The 19,816-nt window shown below is 42.6% G+C and overlaps 1 protein-coding gene across 3 annotated transcripts in view; it reads right to left on the bottom strand.

The window, feature by feature from the left end:
• PTK2B (protein tyrosine kinase 2 beta) overlaps positions 1 to 16,276 on the bottom strand; it is a 198,524-nt gene extending 182,248 nt beyond the window's left edge. The window contains exon 1 of one of the 3 annotated variants that reach the window (XM_073624881.1): positions 15,992 to 16,276. The gene's annotated coding sequence lies outside the window, so the exon portion shown is untranslated. The remainder of the gene's footprint in view (positions 1 to 15,991) is intronic. The other 2 variants (XM_073624878.1, XM_073624880.1) reach the window with 2 other exon arrangements.
• Positions 16,277 to 19,816: the final 3,540 nt, after the last annotated feature.

Genomic DNA, 19,816 nt, shown 5'->3' with positions numbered 1-19,816 from the left:
CATATATATATATATATATATATATATATATACATATATACATATATATATATATATATATATATATATATATATATATATATATATATATATATATATATATATATATATATATATACACACACATACATATATACATACATACACATATATATATATACACACACACACACTGTATACATGTATACACATGAATGAATGACTTTGTATATAATACAAATCCTAAATCTATACAGACATATCTTTGAGTTGAGATACAGTATAATACAAACCACACTTTCTATGTGGGAGTTCTCAGCCAGAAAGATCCTATTCCTATGTGAATTGTATACACCTCTGTATATGTGTGAGCCTTTGATGTGGTTACATTAGGTGTCTTTACAATTGATGCTTTATTTGCTACTATGACTACTTATTGATGTACGTATGTGATGCGCATTTCTGGTTTGATCATCATACACAGTTCAGTATGGGTAATTTCTGCATTTATGACTGTTATACCTGAGTAAGGATCCTTAGTGGTCTGATATTGTTGTATATGTGACTTTCTTCTGATAAATTATATGAGGTGCTGCAGAATTGCAGTTGAGGTCTATATATGTAGTGGTCAGACTGGTCAGGGTGCCCACGCTGACCCGCGTCTTCAGCCATAGGTGCCTACAATGGGCACGTGAGCATCAGAACTGGACCACAGAGCAATGGAAGAACATCTGGTCTGGTCTGATGAGGTCAAGAATGGTTTCAGGAACACAACGAGTTTGAGGTGTTAACTCGGCCTCCAAATTCTCCATGGAGGCCGTGCCTTGCAACTTAAAGGTTCTGCTACTAAAAACTTGGTGCCAGATATACTTCCTTCCTATGTGAATATACATACTTTGTAGGCTCAGCTACTAACAGACTGATTGTATTATTATTATTTTTCATTTATTTATTTTGTAATATTATATATTTTTTAATGGTTATCTTTTTTTTTTTTTTTTTTAATTCATCATCTCTATTTTATTATTATTATTATTATTATTGTTTTTGCCGTTGTAGCTATTATTTTCATCATCATCCATTTTCCTATCATCATCGTCATCATCATCATCATTATTATGAATATTATTATTATAAATATTATTCACATCATCATTCATATTATTATTATTTTTGCTGTTGCTGCTATTATTATTTTCATTATCAGCAATAATCCATATTTATATTATTATTATTATCATCATTGTCACTATTAGTTTTATTATTATTATTATTGTTTTTACTGTTGTTGCTATTGATATTTTCATCATCACCAATCATCCTTATTTATATTATTATTATCATCGTTGTTATTATGATTTTTTATTTTTTTGTTATTACTATTACGTTTGCAGTTATTGTTTTCGCTATTGTTATTATATTCATGATCATCAAATATCATTATTATTATTTTATTATTATTATTATTTATTCTCATCATTATTATTATAATTTTTGCTGTAGTTGCTATTATTTTTATTATGATCAATCGTCCATATTTATATTATTATCATCATTGTCACTGTTATTTTTATTATTATTATTATTGTTTTTACGGCCGTTGCTATTATTATTTTCATCATCAACAATCATCCTTATTTACATTAATATTCTCATCATTATTATGATTTTGTTTTTTATTTTTATTACTATTATTTTTGTTGTTATTGTTTTTGCTATTGGTATGATATTCATGATCAATCATTATTATTATTATTATTATTATTATTATTATTATTATTATTATATTTTGTATTATTATATATTTTATTATTATTATTATTATTATATTTTGTATTATATATTTTATTATTATTATTATTATATTTTTTAAAATCATCATCATAATCATCATACCTTAGATTTTAAGCTCCTTGAGGGCAGGGACTGATGTGAATGTATAATACGTATGTAAAGTGCTGCGTACATTAACGTAAATAAATCATTATTATTATTTTTGCTGTTGACGCTATTATCTTTTTTATCATCATCAATCATCCATATTTATATGATGATTATTATCATAATAATTGCTATGATTATTATATTATTATTAGTAGTAGTAGTATTACAATTACTATCATCATCATCATCATCACTATTATTTTTTTTTGCCGTTGACGCTATTATTTTTTTTTTTTAATTATCATCAATATCATCATATTTATATGATGATGATGATGATAATTATTACCATAATCATTGCTATGATTATTATGAATATTATTATTAGTAGTATTACAATCATTATTATCATCATCATTATTATTATTGTTATTATTAATATTATTATTTTTGCTTTTATTATTTTCATTATCAATCATCCATATTTATATTATTATTATTATCATCATCATAATTGTCACTATTATTTTTATTATTATTCTTCTTCTTGTTGTTTTTACTGTTGCTGCTCTTATTATTTCCTTATCACAACCAATCAGGTTAGAGGGCGATGTGATCTTATTTGCACCCGAATGTCCAGCACCAGCGTTGTTGAGCATCTAACAACCTACCGCATTTCCTGTTTTTTTGGTCCGTTTGTTGGTGACTGGAGGACAATTTTTGGGATCTAGTGGGTGTCACGTAATGGTTTTGATTTCAATTCCCTAGCAAAAAAAAAAAGGGAAGAATCGCACTTTGGCTGCTGAGATTGAAGAGCCTTCGCCTGCAGTAGAGCTCACACTGTAACCCTTTGCTGCCTGGCTGTCCTAACAACGCTTGACACTGCAGCAGTTAAAGGGACATATACAATTCCCAATCACACCATACTACTTGCTAACATTGTGCCTGGAGTGAAAAAAAGAGTCAGAAATTGGATTTTTTTTCACTGGTGAATTTTGGTACAATTGACCTTCTGGGATCTGTGATTGGCCACTACATATCCTAAAGCAGGGGTCTCCAAACTTTACAAACAGGGGTCCAGTTCACTGTCCTTCAGACGTTATTGGGGCCGAACTCTGGCCATTGGAAGTCGAAAAGGTCCCGACATCAGTAGGAAAAAACAATGCCCCATTGTTGGTATCAGTGGATGAAATTGTGCCCCATCATTGGTGTCACTGGGCGCAATTGTTGGTATCATTGGGAGGAATTGTGCCCCATTGTTGGAACCATAGGGGAGGAATTGTGCCCCTTCACTGGCTCAGTAGGGGAATTATGCCCCATTGTTGGTATCAGTGGATGAAATTGTGCCCCATCATTGGTGTCACTGGGCACAATTGTTGGTATCATTGGGAGGAATTCTGCTCTATTTTGGGGACCATAGGGGAGTAAATGTGCCCCATTGTTGGGACCGTAGGGGAGGAATTGTGCCCCTTCACTGGTCTCAGCAGGGGAATTATGCCCCATTGTTGGTATCAGTGGATGAAATTGTGCCCCATCATTGGTGTCACTGGGCGCAATTGTTGGTATCATTGGGAGGAATTGTGCCCCATTGTTGGGACCATAAGGGAGGAATTGTGCCCCATTGTTGGCACCATAGGGGAGGAATTGTGCCCCTTCACCGGTCTCTGTAGGGGAATTATGCCTCATTGTTGGTATCGGTGGATGAAATTGTGCCCCATCATTGGTGTCACTGGGCGCAATTGTTGGTATCATTGAGAGGAATTCTGCCCCATTGTTGGGACCATAGAGGAGGAATTGTGCCCCTTTGTTGGGACCATTGGGGAGGAAGTGTGCCCCATTGTTGGGACCATAGGGGAGGAATTGTGCCCCTTCACTGGACTCAGTAGGGGAACTATGCCCCATTGTTGGTATCAGTGGATGAAATTGTGCCCCATCATTGGTGTCACTGGGCGTAATTGTTGGTATCATTGGGAGAAATTGTGCCCCATTGTTGTGACTATAGGGGAGGAATTGTGCCCCTTCACTGGTGTCAGTAATGGAATTATGACCCATTGTTGGTATCAATAGATGAAATTGTGCCCCATCATTGGTGTCACTGGGCGCAATTGTTGGTATCATTGTGAGGAATTATGCCCCATTGTTGGGACCATAGGGGAGGAATTGTGCCCCATTGTTGGGACCATAGGGGAGGAATTATGCCCCATTGTTGGGACCATAGGGGAGGAATTGTGCCCCATTGTTGGGACCATAGGGGAGGAATTGTGCCCCATTGTTGGGACCATAGGGGAGGAATTGTGCCCCTTCACTGGTCTCAGTAGGGGAATTATGCCCTTATTGTTGGTATTAGTGGATGAAATTGTGCCCCAAGGGCCAGATAAAAGCAGGCAAAGGGCCCCCGGGCCCATAGTATGGAGACCACTGTCCTTTAGAGTCACTACCCAAAAACTCCCCTCTCTTCTAAGGCTGGGTATACACTAGTTATGGTGAACCTTGGCACCCCAGATGTTTTGGAACTACATTTCCCATGATGCTCCACTACACTTCAGAGCGCACGAGCATCATGGGAAATGTAGTTCCAAAACATCTGGGGTGCCGAGGTTCACCATCACTGTAACTAGTAGAATTTCGTATGAATATTTGTACGAACATTCTTCGGAAAAGTCATAAATTCTCAGTACATTCGATTGTTGTTGAAAAGTATTTTGTTTGCTTTTAACATTCAATGAAAATAAATCACCACCTCCTACACTCATAGAAACGTACACAGTCAAGAAACATTTTCCATCCTGCTCCTTCTATTTTCCCACTGCTCTATTTTCCCACCGCTGTGTTCCAAAAAAGGAATGCCGATTTGACTCAACTAAGGATTAGAACAGGGGTCTTCAAACTAATAATGAGCGAACGTTCTAAACTAAATTTGACGAACGTATACCAAGCTTTAGCTTTACAGTGGGGGGGGGGGGGGTTCCATTTAAAAAGTCTTTAAGATAACTTTTCCAGCAAGGAAATACCAGTCTCAGGTGGACTGACCCTTTAACATTCATGAATGAGAGGTGTTGGTAAACAAAGCAGGAACTGTACAAAGGAGAAGCTGCTGTAAAATGAAGGCGGTGCGTCGGAGAGAGCGATATTTTACAGCCCACAGAGGACTTCCTGTTTGGTTAACCCGTAGAGGACGAGCACGCCTCGGCGCCTCTTTTTTTTTTCTTTGCCGGCAATGGCAGCCAATAGGCAACAAAAAAGCCACGCGGCTTGATGCAAGTCAGCTATGGCAGAAGTGGGAACGCCTGTACTGGTTCCAGATTAGGACTTCAAATCCATCCACACTTTGCCTCTTCCATGTCTAAAGCTCCAAGAATGTCGGAGTTAGCACTGCTGTTTGCTCAGCAAATTCAAAGGGGTCATAGTGCATGTACTACATTCCCATGTCAATCAAATGGAAGCTTTAAAGCGCTATTAAACCCAAAAGCAAACATTTATTATATTGCAGCTCATCAGATGTGATGACTGCATTAGTGTTCTTTTTTTTTTAGGATTTTTTTTTTCTATTTTCATCTGGTGATCCAGCAAGCAAGTTTTATAAAAGCACTAGCTCTCTAGCAGAATGTATCAGCTTACAGGGATGAGACAAACCACTTACCACTGGCAGGGGTGGTTAAAAACGACCATTTACACTTTCTAGATTGTAGAGCTGGGCGATTTTCTCAAAAAAAAAAAAAAATCTGCGATTTTGTTAAAAAAAAAAAACTTGAATCACGATTCAAATTGAGGGGTTTTTTTTTTTGGACACCGCGCCGGTGCTGAGGAGCTGCGGGCAGGAGTTATTAGGCGAGGCCGCGGCTTCGGCCCAGTCTGCGGACTGGGCCGAAGCCGCGGCCTCGCCTAAAAACTCCTCAGGACCGGCGCGGTGAAAAAAAATAAAAAATAAAATAAATAAAAACGATTTGCTTAAATTTTGAATCGATTTTGACCTCTCAACTCGATTCAAGATTTGAATCAATTTTTTACCCCAGCCCTACTAGATTGTAAGCTCTTCTGAGCAGGGCCCTCTTAATCCTCTTGTATTTTATTGTATTACAACTGTGCTGTCTCCTTTTTATATTGTAAAGCGCTGCATAAACTGTTGGCGCTATATAAATCCTGTATAATAATAATAATAGTAATAATAGTACCGGGTTGGACCCCTCTTTTGCCTTCAAAACTGCCTTCATTCTTCGTGGAATAGATTCAACAAGGTGTTGGAAACGTTCCTCAGAGATTTTTCTCCATAGTGACATAACATCACACAGTTGCTGCAAATTTGTCGGCTGCACATCCATGATGGGAATCCCTCATTCCACCACATCCCAAAGGTGCTTTATTGGATGAGATCTGGTGAGTGTATTGGATGAGATCTGGTGATTGTATTGGATGAGATCTGGTGAGTGTATTGGATGAGATCTGGTGAGTGTATTGGATGAGATCTGGTGAGTGTGGAGACCATTGGAGCACAGGGACCTCATTGTCCAGTGGTGAGATGATCTGATCTTTGTGACATGGTGCATTATCCTGCTGGAAGGAGCCATCAGAAGATGTGTACACTGTAGTCATAAAGAGATGGACATGGTCAGCAACAATACTCAGGTAGGCCGTGGCATTTGAATGATACTCAATTGGTACTAAGGGGCCCAAAGTGTGCCAAGAAAATATCCCCCACACCATTACACCACCACCATGAGCCTGGACCATTGATACAAGGCAGAATGGATCCATGCTTTCATGTTGTTTACACCTAATTCTGACCCTACCATCTGAATGTCACTGCTGAAAATGAGACTCATCTGACCAGGCAACTCTTTTCCAATCTTCAATTGGTGATCCTGTGTGAATTGTAGCCTCAGTTTCCTGTTCTTAGCTGACAGAAGTGGCACCCGGTGTGGTCTTCTGCTGCTGGAGCCCATCTGCTTCAAGGTTCGATGTGTTATGTGTTCAGAGATGGTATTCTGCATACCTTGAATATAACGAGTGCTTATTTGAGTTACTGTTGCCTTTCTATCATCTGGAACCAGTCTGCCCATTCTCCTCTGACCTCTGACATCAACAAGGCATTTTCCTCCATATAACTGCCACTCACTGGATATTTTCTCTTTTTCGGACCATTCTCTGTAAACCCGAGAGATGGTTGTGTGTGAAAATCCCAGTAAATCAGCCGTTTTTGAAATACTCAGGCACCAACAACCATGCCACGTTCAAAGTCACTTAAATCCCCTTTCTTCCCTATTCTGATGCTCAGCTTGAACTTCAGAAAGTCGTCTTCACCGCGTCTAGATGCCTAAATGCATTGAGTTGTTGCCATGTGATTGGCTGATTGGAAATTCGTGTTACCAAGCAATTGAACAGGTGTACCTAATAAAGTGGCCGGTGAGTGTATGTAATGGCCCGTACACACGATCCGAATATCGTACGACAGACCGTACGACCTTTTTCGCTTAGGGTCGGTTCACACTACAAAGACTTGGGATCCGACTTGTCAGCCCTCAAGTCGCCCCAAGTCGCTTGACTTTGGGAAACGCATTATAGTCAATGAGAGCGTCTAATACCGCGTACACACGAGCGGACTTTATGGCAGACTTGGTCCAGGGGACTTTTCGACAGACCTTCCGAATGAACGGACTTGCCTGCACACGATCAACTAAAGTCTGACGGATTCGTACGTGATGAAGTACGACTGGACTAAAACAATAGCCAGTAGCCAATAGCTGCCCTAGCGTCGGACTAGCATACAGACGAGCGGACTTTTCGACCTGGACTTGAGTCCGTCGGAAAGATTTGAAACATGTTTCATTTCTAGGTCCGTCGAACTTTTGGGAAAAAAAAGTCCGCTGGAGCCCACACACGATCGAATTGTCCGACGGACTCCGGTCCGCCGAACCAAGTCTGCCGTAAAGTCCGCTCGTGTGTACGCGGCATTAATGTACACTACTGAAGTCGATCCGACTTCAGAAAAGGTTCCTGCACTACTTCAATCCGACTTCTAGGCGACTTGTACCCATTGAATTCAATGGAAGTCGCCTCCAAGTCGGATCTCCATCTATATTAAAGCGACTTTACAGGAAAAGAAATTTGTTTTCCCAGGCAAACCCCTCCCTCCCAGAGAGCCGATTATTCTGTGATTGGCCACAGCCAAAGTCGCCTGTCCTGGAGGCGACTTGAAGTCGCGTTGTAAATTGCCTAAAGTTGCGCTGAAGCCGCGTTGAAGTCGCCTTGCAAAGTCACTCTGAAGTCGCGTTGAAGCTGCATTAAAGTCTCCTTGCAAAGTCGCGCTGAAGTCGTATTGCCCCTGTGTGAATCGGCACTTAATAGTCACAGGTAGAAATTGAATAGGTAAATAAAGTCACGAAAATTCTCGTACAACAGAAAAAAAAAAATCGGAAGTGATGTCACGTGTTGTAATGTAATTGTATTTTCGGACGACAACTATACAGACTAAACGAAAATCGTACGATCTGGTATCAAACGAGGAAAATTTTCATGCTTGTCCGGTCGAATAATATTGAATGAACGTGATTGGCTCTCGAAAGTAGTGTACATGCAATCCAAAAATCGTACGATTCTTCCTCGGAGGACAGTTCTCGTATGATATTCGGATCGTGTGTACGGGCCATTAGGGTACGTTCACATTGTAGGCGGGTAGGCAGGTTCAGCTGAACTCGCACGATTTAAAACTCGCATTTCAGTGCGAGTTCGGGGGGGGGGGGGGGCGATTTGAAAGACATCTGTGCGGGTTCATGCACAGATGTCTATTGAAATCGCCCCCCGAAGTCGCCAAAAGTAGTGCAGGAACTACTTTTGGAAATCGGTGCGGCGCCGCAAAGTCGAGTTTGGCTATAATTAGTTAACGTATCTAAATTTGCTAATACATTTAACGCTACCGTCCCCCCCAGACTTGACGATGCTACTGCCCGCTGCGCCTCCTGTGCTCCTTCATGCCAAATGGGGGCACTCTAATACAGGAGGTGTGTTACTGACCAGATCACCAGATGAAAACAGAGGGGGAAAAAAAAGACTAAAAAAAGAAAAGGAATGCAGCCACCATATCTAATGATTGGTAAGCTGCAATATATTTTTGGTTCTGGGTTTAATACCACTTCCGTGCCATTTATTTTTTACCTAAAATGTTTTTTTTTGGCATTTTTCAGAGTCCAATCTGGTCTCATTTTTACCCGAAGATTGACAATTGTTTATTGTAAGCTGATGTCCCATTCAGTAAAATCCTTTTGTCTCCCTTGTCTTTTCCAGCCAGCAGTGGCGTCTCCAGCTTTCATATTTAGGTGGGGCACGTGGGGGGACAGGGACAAAAGTAGGGGGGCAACTATAAAATGCAATTTTATATTATATATTATATATATATATATATATATATATATATATATATATATATATATATATATATATATATATCCTGGGGCCCTTTACTACGATCCCACAACGAGCCCTTTGTTCTGCAGTGAGCTCCCTTCCTACTGTATTGGGGCCCCCCAGGGTGGCAGAAAACAAGAGATATAGGTCACCAGCATACCAAGAAAATATAAGGGTCCAAAGCACTGGGAGAACTATCAGGGTTGCAAAGGTTGTCTTGCCTCCGGGCCCTGGTGTTCTGCCACTGTGGGGTTCCCCAGCCTCCTCTTGCCCTCCTGCCCCTGCTATTGACAGCGCTGGTCTGGCATCTCTTGGAATTTACAGGCTGGTTCTCCTGTCCTAAGGACGGGAGAAATCAGTCTGTTTTTTTCAGTAAGTGAGAGTCCTGGTGGAGTCCTTCCTGCAACTCGCTCTTCTCCCTGCCAATGAGGATGCAGGGGAAGGAGCAGATCGGGCGGCCGTGGTTGTGTGAGCGCTCGCATTATGCAATGTCAGCGAGCAGAGGGAGGGGGGAGAAATCACCCGCAGGAGCTGACTGGGAACGCTCTCCCTCTCAATAGAGACTGTGTTACTCCAGCGGCGGCCCAAGCAAGATGCGGCGCATCCGCTACAAATGCAAACAAAAAGACATTGCCTTTTTGTAAAAAAAAAAAAAAAAATGTTTTAATTGGGGGGCACAGCATAATGTTGGGGGGTTCAGGGCCCCCTCTGGCCCCCCCTAGGGACGCCATTGCCAGCCAGCCTTCCCCTGTTGATAAAAGGTGCAGGAAACCCATACTAACAGATATTATACAAATATTAACCTGGCGATAGACATTGTTACATATTGTCAGCTACATTGTTACATATTGTCAGCTACATTGTTACATATTGTCAGCTACATTGTTACATATTGACAGTTACATTCAGTATTGTCAGCTAGTTTGTTACTTATTAGATTAAAAATAAGACATATTCCATGGAGTTTAACTAATAGAAAAATGAACTAATAAACTGAAAACTTGCATCCTGAGAGCCCTAAGTCTTGATACACACCTATGCGGGTGCCACAGTGCGCTGGCGTTGAATGCGCATTTTATATGCGTCAAAGTGTACTGCATTAAGGCAGCCTATTCATTTGAATGCACTGCCCAGAGCACTAAAAAAATTACTTGCACCTTTTTTTTTAAATGCACCCCACCAGAACTGATTCCCATTCTTTCTAGTGCAGGAACGTGTGCGTTCCCAAGGTGCATTGGGATGCCATTAAGAACGAATGGCACCACAGCGCAGAACTACAATAAGGATGTGCCGTTCCATGCCCTGTGGGAACATCTTTGCAATTCCCCACCTAAACTCACAGCTGACTAAATGAAAGGCAAGGAGACCCTTGAACCAAACATGATCCAATTTGTCCAACGTGGAAAAAAAAATTCTTCCTGATCCCCTAAGGCAATTGGATATTCATCGGATCAACAATCTACAGTGTTAGATCTTATCAATTTTAATATTATTATTAATTTGGTGCAGCTCTGCATAGAAACTAATCAGCTTCCAGGTTTTATTGTCAATGCTTAATTGAACGTGCTGAAGTTAGAAGCTGATTGGCTACCATGCAGAGCTGCTCCAAATTCTGAGTGCACCAGTTTTAGTAGATCTCCCCCTGTGTACATTTACAAACATCCAGCATTATTCTTAAAGAGTCTACTGATTTGGCTAAAACTAGCTCCTGCTTCACATTTTTTTTTACAGCTCTTAGGGCTAGTTTACACTTGCATCAAAACAAGGCTTCGGACAGGCTTTGGTAAAGTTCTCTGAACGCCGGTCAAAGCTCCTGTCACTAAATAAAATGGTTAGCTTACAGTCCGGTTTACACCTTGCTTTTGCTTGGTGCTTCGATGAGGCTTCGTGGGTATGGTTGCCACCTCACCCCTTTAAACAAGAACACATATTAATTACACAGGTTCTGTGGCTGATTAAGGTGTTAATTAAACTCACTTGGTGCCTTATCTGCATTTAATTAGCCTCAGAACCTGTGTAATTCATATCTGTTCGGGTTTAAAGGAAGGAGGTAGCAACTCTATTCGTGGGGCTTTGATGAGGCTTTGGTGGAGTTTCGATGAGGCTTTGGTGGAGCTCGATGAGGCTTTGGTGGAGCTTCGATGAGGCTTCGATGAGCCTTAGGTGGGGCTTTGGTGGGGCTTCAAGCGTTCTTTGCCATAGACTTCTATGGAGGCTTTGAAGACGCTTTGAAGCACCACTAAAGCTACATATGGTATAATTTTTGAAGCAAAGCCGAAGCAAAGCCAAGCAAAAGCTGGTATAAACAGGACTGTAAGCTAACCATTTTATTTAGTGATGGGAGCTTTGACTAGCGTTCATAGAGCTTTAACAGCCTGTCCGAAGAATTGTTTTGAAGCTAATGTAAAGTAGCCGTCAATGTGTGTTGAAGCCGAAGCAAGTATAAATGAGCCCTTACTGTGAAGAATCCTTTTCATATGTGGAGTTTAATCTTCTTTTCCTTCAAATGCAAAGAGTGCCCCCTTGTCCTTTGCACCATGGACCATTTATGTATTTATATAAGATGATCATATAACCCGTAACTGCCACTTCTCAAGGAGGAATACATTCAGAACATCATCCATACCGTCTGTAATGGAATGATAGACACGCTTACTAAGTTCCTTCAATGATTTCCAGAACACTAACGCTGTATTTCAACCAGAGTCTGTGCAGGCTGCTGAGACTATGGGACCATGATAATAAATATCCTATAATACAATCCTATAATACTTATAATATAGCTTTTATAATATAAATACCTCTTCGATTAAAGTTTTGCACAGGACTCCTAGGCAGGCTGCTAAAGAGTACCTGTTTAAAAACAAGCTAACAGCTATTTTTATTTCTCCCAAAGATGTGTGTGATCTGCAGGAATTAATCAATTCTCTGAGACCTTCTGCTGGGACTGTAAAAATTACATTGTAATAATAATATTATATCTAAAAGTCAGGCACCGCAGAATCCTATAAGCTGCTCATCTCTTTCTCTCTGATCCTTGACCCACCATACCTCCAAAACTGTGCAGAATTCTAGAAGGTCTTCATGGGTTTCTTTATTCTCAATGTCTTGAGCCACCATACCTCAAACACTGTACAGAATCCTAGAAGGTCTTCATGGGTTACCTTATTCTCCATGTCTTGAGCCACCATACCTCAAACACTGTACAGAATCCTAGAAGGTCTTCATGGGTTACCTTATTCTCCATGTCTTGAGCCACCATACCTCAAACACTGTACAGAATCCTAGAAGGTCTTCATGGGTTACCTTATTCTCCATGTCTTGAGGCACAATACCTCAAACACTGTACAGAATCCTAGAAGGTCTTCATGGGTTACCTTATTCTCTGTGTCTTGATCCACCAAACCTTAAACACTATACAGAATCCTAAAAGCTTTTCATGGGTTTCTTTATTTTCAATGTCTTGAGCCACCATACCTCAAACACTGTACAGAATCCTAGAAGGTCTTCATGGATTACTTTATTCTCCATGTCTTGAGCCACCAAACCTTAAACACTGTACAGAATCCTAGAAGCTTTTCATGGGTTACTTTATTCTCCATGTCTTGAGCCACCATACCGCAAACACTGTGCATAACCCTACATGCTCTTGCTAAGTCTCTTACATCTCTACGTCTTGACCCACCATACAAGCATGTCACCAGAAAAAGACCAAATGGTCCATCACATCTGCCCCCTTTTGTATAGATCTGTGTCCCAAATATGTTTACAGCCACTTACTGCTGACTGGCTCACAACCTCTGCAGGAAGTCTGTTCCAAGCATCAACTACCCTTTCAGTAAAATAATACTTATTATTTTTAAATGCTCCTCCTGCTAGTTTGAAATCATGCCCCCTTGTTCTTGATCTTAGCTTCATATTGAAAAAAGAATGCCCTACTTAACCTTAATGTGTTTAAAGGTTTCAGTCATGTCCCCTGTTTCTCTTGTTTCCTCCAAACTGTACATATTAGGTTCCTACAGTCTCTTCTGATACCATACCCTGAACACTGTGCAGAATCCTATATGCTCTGACCAAGTGTCTTTTTTTCCCTCTGCTCCTTGACCCACCTTACCAGGTGCACAGTGCAGAATCCTTTACTCTCTGCTAAGTATACATTCTCCCCTTGAGTACTGCGTAGAACCCTATAAGCTCTTGCTAAGTATCTTTTCTCTGTATGGCTTGACCCTCCATACCTTGAACACTGTGCATAATCCTATACACTGACTAATTATCTTTTGCTGTCTGCTCCCTGACCCACTATACCTCAAGCACTGTGCAGAATCTTATATGTTCTTGCTAAGTATCATTTCTCTCCTATGCCTAGACACATCATACCTTGAGCACTGTGCAGAATCCTATGGGCACTTGTTAAGTATCTTTTCTCACTTATGGCTTGACCCACAATACCCTAAATACTGTGCAGAATCCTACACACTTTTGCTAAGTAAATTTTGTCTCCTATGGCTTGACCCACCATACCTCGAGCAATGTAGGGGAATCCTACAACACTTGCTATGTATCTTTTTTCTCCTATGCCATGACCCGCCAAACTTTGAACACTGTACAAAATCCTATACACTCTTGCTAAGTATCTTTTATAAGCCTTGACCCACCATACTTTCGAGCACTGTGCAGAACCCTACAAGCTTGTTCCAGGTATTTTTTTTCTCCTATGCTTTGACCCACTATAACTTGAACACTGTGCAGAATCCTATCTTACTGCTCTCTACTCCTTGACCCATCATACTTTGAGCACTGTGCAGAATCCTATATGCTTTTGCTAAGTATCTCTTCTCTCTAATGCCGTGTACACACGATTGGAAATTCGGCCAGCAAAAGACCGATGAGAGCTTTTGGTTGGAAAATGCGATCGCGTGTATGCTCCATCGGACTTTTGCTGGCCGAATTCCAGCCAGCAAAAGATTGAGAGAATGTTCTCAATTTCTCAAGCGGAAAAAGTTCCTATCCGAAAATGTGATCGTCTGTAGCAATTCCGACGCGCAAAATTCCTACGCATGCTCGGAAACAATTTGACGCATGCTCAGAAGCATTGAACTTCATTTTCTCGGCTCGTCGTAGTGTTGTACGTCACCCCGTTCTTGACGGTCGAAAGTTCAGCGAACTTTTGTGTGACCGTGTGTATGCAAGCCAAGCTTGAGCGGAATTCCATTGGAAAAACCATCCAAGATTTTTCCGACTGAAATTCCGCTCGTGTGTACGGGGCATTAGTCCTGACCCACCATACCTTGAGCACTGTATAGATCCCTACATGTTATTGCTACAAATCTTTTCTCCCCTATTCCATGAACCACCATAACTTGGACACTGTGCTGAAGCCTATACACCCCTGCTAAGTATATTTTCTAAGTCTTGACCCACCATACCTCGATCAATGTGGGGGAACCCTACAAGCTCTTCCTAAGTATATTTTCTCTCTAAGTCTTGACCCACCATACCTTCAACAATGTGCATCATATATTTTCTTTCTAAGGATCTTCTCTAAGTCTTGACCCACCATGCCTCAAGCAATGTGGGCAAACCCTAAAACCCCTGCTAAGTATATTTTCTCTCCTATGCCTTGACCCACCTGCCTTGACCACTGTGCAGAACCCTACAAGTTCTTTCTAAGTATCTTTTCTCTCTAAGTCTTGACCCACCATACCTTGAACACTGTGCAGAATCCTATCTGCTCTCTACTCCTTGACCTACCATACCCTGAACACTGTGCAGAATCTTATACACGTTTGCTAAGTATCTTTTCTAACACTTGACCCACCATACCACAAGCACTGTGCAGAACCCTACAAGTTCTTTCTAAGTATATTATCTATGTCTTGGCCCACCATACCTCGAGCAATGTGGGGAAACCTACAACCCTTGCTAAGTATCTTTTGTCTCTAAGTATCTTTTACAACCCTTGTCTAAGTATCTTTGTTGACCCACTATACCTTGACCACTGTGCAGCACCCTACAAGCTTTAAGTATCTTTTCTCTCTAAGTCTTGACCCACCATACCTTGAACACTGTACATAATCCTACCTGATCTCTACTCCTTGACCTACCATACCTTGACCACTGTGCAGAACCCTACAAGCTCTTCCTAAGTATGTTTTATCTCCTATGACTTGACCCTCCATTCCTTGAGTAGAATCCCTTATTCTTGTTTACTATCTTTTCTCTCTTGACCCACCATACCTCAGTCTCCTATTTCCCAGCAGGAATGTTGACACACTTACATTGCATACGTTGTTATGAAGCTGCTCTTTTTACGTAACTTTCTCATCTTCGGCTAATTCCCTATTGCCCAACCTTTGGCCTGAGGGCCACATGCGACCCTTTGATACTTTTTGTGCAGCCCTCCGATCCCTGCAGTGGGAGAATTGATTTGTAAAGTAACCCCTACTAGCCCCATATCTTAACGTCTTTTGAAGCAAATCTCCACGTCTCCAACCAAACCTGTAGCATGTCCCCAGTCTCTGACCATCATTTATTCCAGTACGTCTGCATTACATATATTGAACATTATGTGCGGCCCTTTGGTGATGTCAGGGGCCACAGTTAAGGCTCCCATCTGACAACCACAAGGCTAAGTTTGAAAACTTCTACCTGGAAGGCATAGAAAAAATAAGCCACCAAATCTACTTCCTCGTTCTATCGGACGGACAGGAATGTTCAAAAAATGTCTTACCTGGTTGCGGCGTCCCCTTTTGTCGGTCTTGTCCGGCCGATTGTTGGCTGTGGAATGTGCGGACAGACAGGTGAGCACAGAGCTGACTCCTCCTCGCCTCTCTCTGTGCGGAAAAGCTGCCCAGGTCTTCTCTCCCCCCTCCACAGCCTGCACACACCCCTGATGATGATTACTCAATTCACTTCCTTATCTCAAGCACAAGAATGTGAGCCAAAAGGCAGCACTGCCATCTAACAAGGAAACGCTGCAATGAGCCAGATCGCTCTGGAAACAAGAGCTTTAAATACATTCAATGACTTCTCTCTCTCTCTCTCTCTCTCTCTACCTTTTTTTTCTCACTCTCTGTTGTTGTCTCACTTTGAATCATTTACATGTTGGGGAAAAATGCTGAAAAGAACAGCATCGAAGAAGGGGGCCACGTGTCGTTTTTTTTTTCTTGCGTCAACAGTAAAAGGTTACAAGTTACAGGGGAGCTGATGGTTATATTCACTAAGCACGCAATTAGTTGTATTATTATTATTATTAGAACATTTACAGTAAAAGAAGTATTTGATGAGGCTTTCACATTTTTTTGTTTGCTGTTCCCTATTGCAATTAATGTGTTTCGTACAAAAAGATTGTTTTGGGTTGAGAAGCTCCTCATTCCGAGAACTTGTATGAATAGTGTTGCTGTCTAACGTTAAGTAACAAAGTATTTACAGCCAGGGTCGTCTTTAATATAGATTGGACCAAGGGCTAACATTTTATTGCCCCCCCCCCACACACACACAACACAGGACCCCTCCCCCATACTACCCCCATCATTACACAGGACCCCTCCCCCAAATTATCCCCATCATTACACAGGGCCCCTCCCCCAAATTATTTATTTATTTATTTTAGGTACTTATATAGCGCCGTCAATTTACGCAGCGCTTTACATATATATATTATACATTCACATCAGTCCCTATACCCTCAAGGAGCTTACAATCTAAGGTCCCTAACTCACATTCATACCTATACTAAGGCCAATTTAGACAGGATCCAATTAACCTACCAGCATGTCTTTGGAGTGTGGGAGGAAACCGGAGTACCCGGAGGAAACCCACGCAGACACAGGGAGAACATGCAAACTCCAGGCAGGTAGTGTCGTGGTTGGGATTCGAACCAGCGACCCTTCTTACTGCTAGGCGAGAGTGCTACCCACTGCGCCACTGTGCCGCCCCCATCATTACACAGGGCCCCTCCCCCAAATTATCCCCATCATTACACAGGACCCCTCCCCCATACTACCCCCATCATTACACAGGACCCCTCCCCCAAATTATCCCCATCATTACACAGGGCCCCTCCCCCAAATTATCCCCATCATTACACAGGGCCCCTCCCCCAAATTATCCCCATCATTACACAGGACCCCTCCCCCAAATTATCCCCATCATTACACAGGACCCCTCCCCCATACTACCCCCATCATTACACAGGACCCCTCTCCCAAATTATTCCCCTTTATTACACAGGACCCCTCCCCAATACTACCCCCATCATTACACAGGACCCCTCCCCCATACTACCCCCATCATTACACAGGACCCCTCCCCCAAATTATCCCCATCATTACACAGGACCCCTCCCCCAAATTATCCCCATCATTACACAGGACCCCTCCCCCAAATTATCCCCATCATTACACAGGACCCCTCCCCCAAATTATCCCCATCATTACACAGGACCCCTCCCCCAAATTATCCCCATCATTACACAGGACCCCTCACCCAGATTATCCCCTTCATTACACAGGACCCCTCACCTAAACTACCCCCATCATTACACAGGATCCCTCCCCCATACTATCCCCATCAGTACACGGAACCCTTCCCCCATACTTCCCCCATCATTACACAGGACCCCTCCACCCAACCTACCCCATCAGTACACAGAACCCCTCCCCCATACTACCCCATCATTACACAGGAATCCCCACAATATTACACAGGCTTTCTCCCCCAAACTACCTCTATCATTACACAGGACCCCTCCCCTGAATTATCCCCATCATTACACAAGACTTCCTCCCCCATACTACCCCCATTACACAAGACCCCTCCTCCAAACTACCCCTATCATTACACAAGAATCCTTCCCCATACTACCCCCCAATATTACACAGGGCTCCCTCTCACATCATTACACAGGACCCCTCCCCCAAATTATCCCCATCAGTACACAGGACCCCTCCCCAAATTATCCCCATCATTACACAGGACCCCTCACCCAAACTACCCCCATCATTACACAGGATCCCTCCCCCAAATTATCCCCATCATTACACAGGATCCCTCCCCCAAATTATCCCCATCATTACACAGGACCCCTCCCCCAAATTATCCCCATCATTACACAGGACCCCTCCCCCAAATTATCCCCATCAGTACACAGGACCCCTCCCCAAATTATCCCCATCATTACACAGGACCCCTCCCCCAAATTATCCCCATCATTACACAGGACCCCTCCCCCAAATTATCCCCATCATTACACAGGACCCCTCCCCCAAATTATCCCCATCAGTACACAGGACCCCTCCCCCAAATTATCCCCATCATTACACAGGACCCCTCCCCCAAATTATCCCCATCATTACACAGGACCCCTCCCCCAAATTATCCCCATCATTACACAGGACCCCTCCCCCAAATTATCCCCATCATTACACAGGACCCCTCCCCCAAATTATCCCCATCATTACACAGGACCCCTCCCCCAAATTATCCCCATCATTACACAGGACCCCTCCCCCAAATTATCCCCATCATTACACAGGACCCCTCCCCCAAATTATCCCCATCAGTACACAGGACCCCTCCCCAAATTATCCCCATCATTACACAGTTCCCCTCCCCCAAATTATCCCCATCATTACACAGGACCCCTCCCCCAAATTATCCCCATCATTACACAGGACCCCTCCCCCAAATTATCCCCATCATTACACAGGACCCCTCCCCCAAATTATCCCCATCATTACACAGGACCCCTCCCCCAAATTATCCCCATCAGTACACAGGACCCCTCCCCAAATTATCCCCATCATTACACAGGACCCCTCCCCCAAATTATCCCCATCATTACACAGGACCCCTCCCCCAAATTATCCCCATCAGTACACAGGACCCCTCCCCAAATTATCCCCATCATTACACAGGACCCCTCCCCCAAATTATCCCCATCATTACACAGGACCCCTCCCCCAAATTATCCCCATCATTACACAGGACCCCTCCCCAAATTATCCCCATCATTACACAGGACCCCTCCCCCAAATTATCCCCATCAGTACACAGGATCCCTCCCCCAAACTACCCCCATCATTACACAGTTCCCCTCCCCCAAATTATCCCCATCAGTACACAGGACCCCTCCCCAAATTATCCCCATCATTACACAGGACCCCTCCCCAAATTATCCCCATCATTACACAGGACCCCTCCCCCCAAATTATCCCCATCATTACACAGGACCCCTCCCCCAAATTATCCCCATCATTACACAGGACCCCTCCCCCAAATTATCCCCATCATTACACAGGACCCCTCCCCCAAATTATCCCCATCATTACACAGGACCCCTCCCCCAAATTATCCCCATCATTACACAGGATCCCTCCCCCAAATTATCCCCATCATTACACAGGACCCCTCCCCCAAATTATCCCCATCATTACACAGGACCCCTCCCCCAAATTATCCCCATCATTACACAGGACCCCTCCCCCAAATTATCCCCATCATTACACAGGATCCCTCCCCCAAATTATCCCCATCATTACACAGGACCCCTCCC

The sequence above is a fragment of the Aquarana catesbeiana genome, linkage group LG04 (assembly GCF_042186555.1).
Source record: "Aquarana catesbeiana isolate 2022-GZ linkage group LG04, ASM4218655v1, whole genome shotgun sequence".
Lineage (NCBI taxonomy): Eukaryota > Metazoa > Chordata > Amphibia > Anura > Ranidae > Aquarana > Aquarana catesbeiana.
The sequence above is the reverse complement of the archived record's forward strand: the minus strand, read 5'-3'. Positions and strand labels throughout refer to the sequence as shown.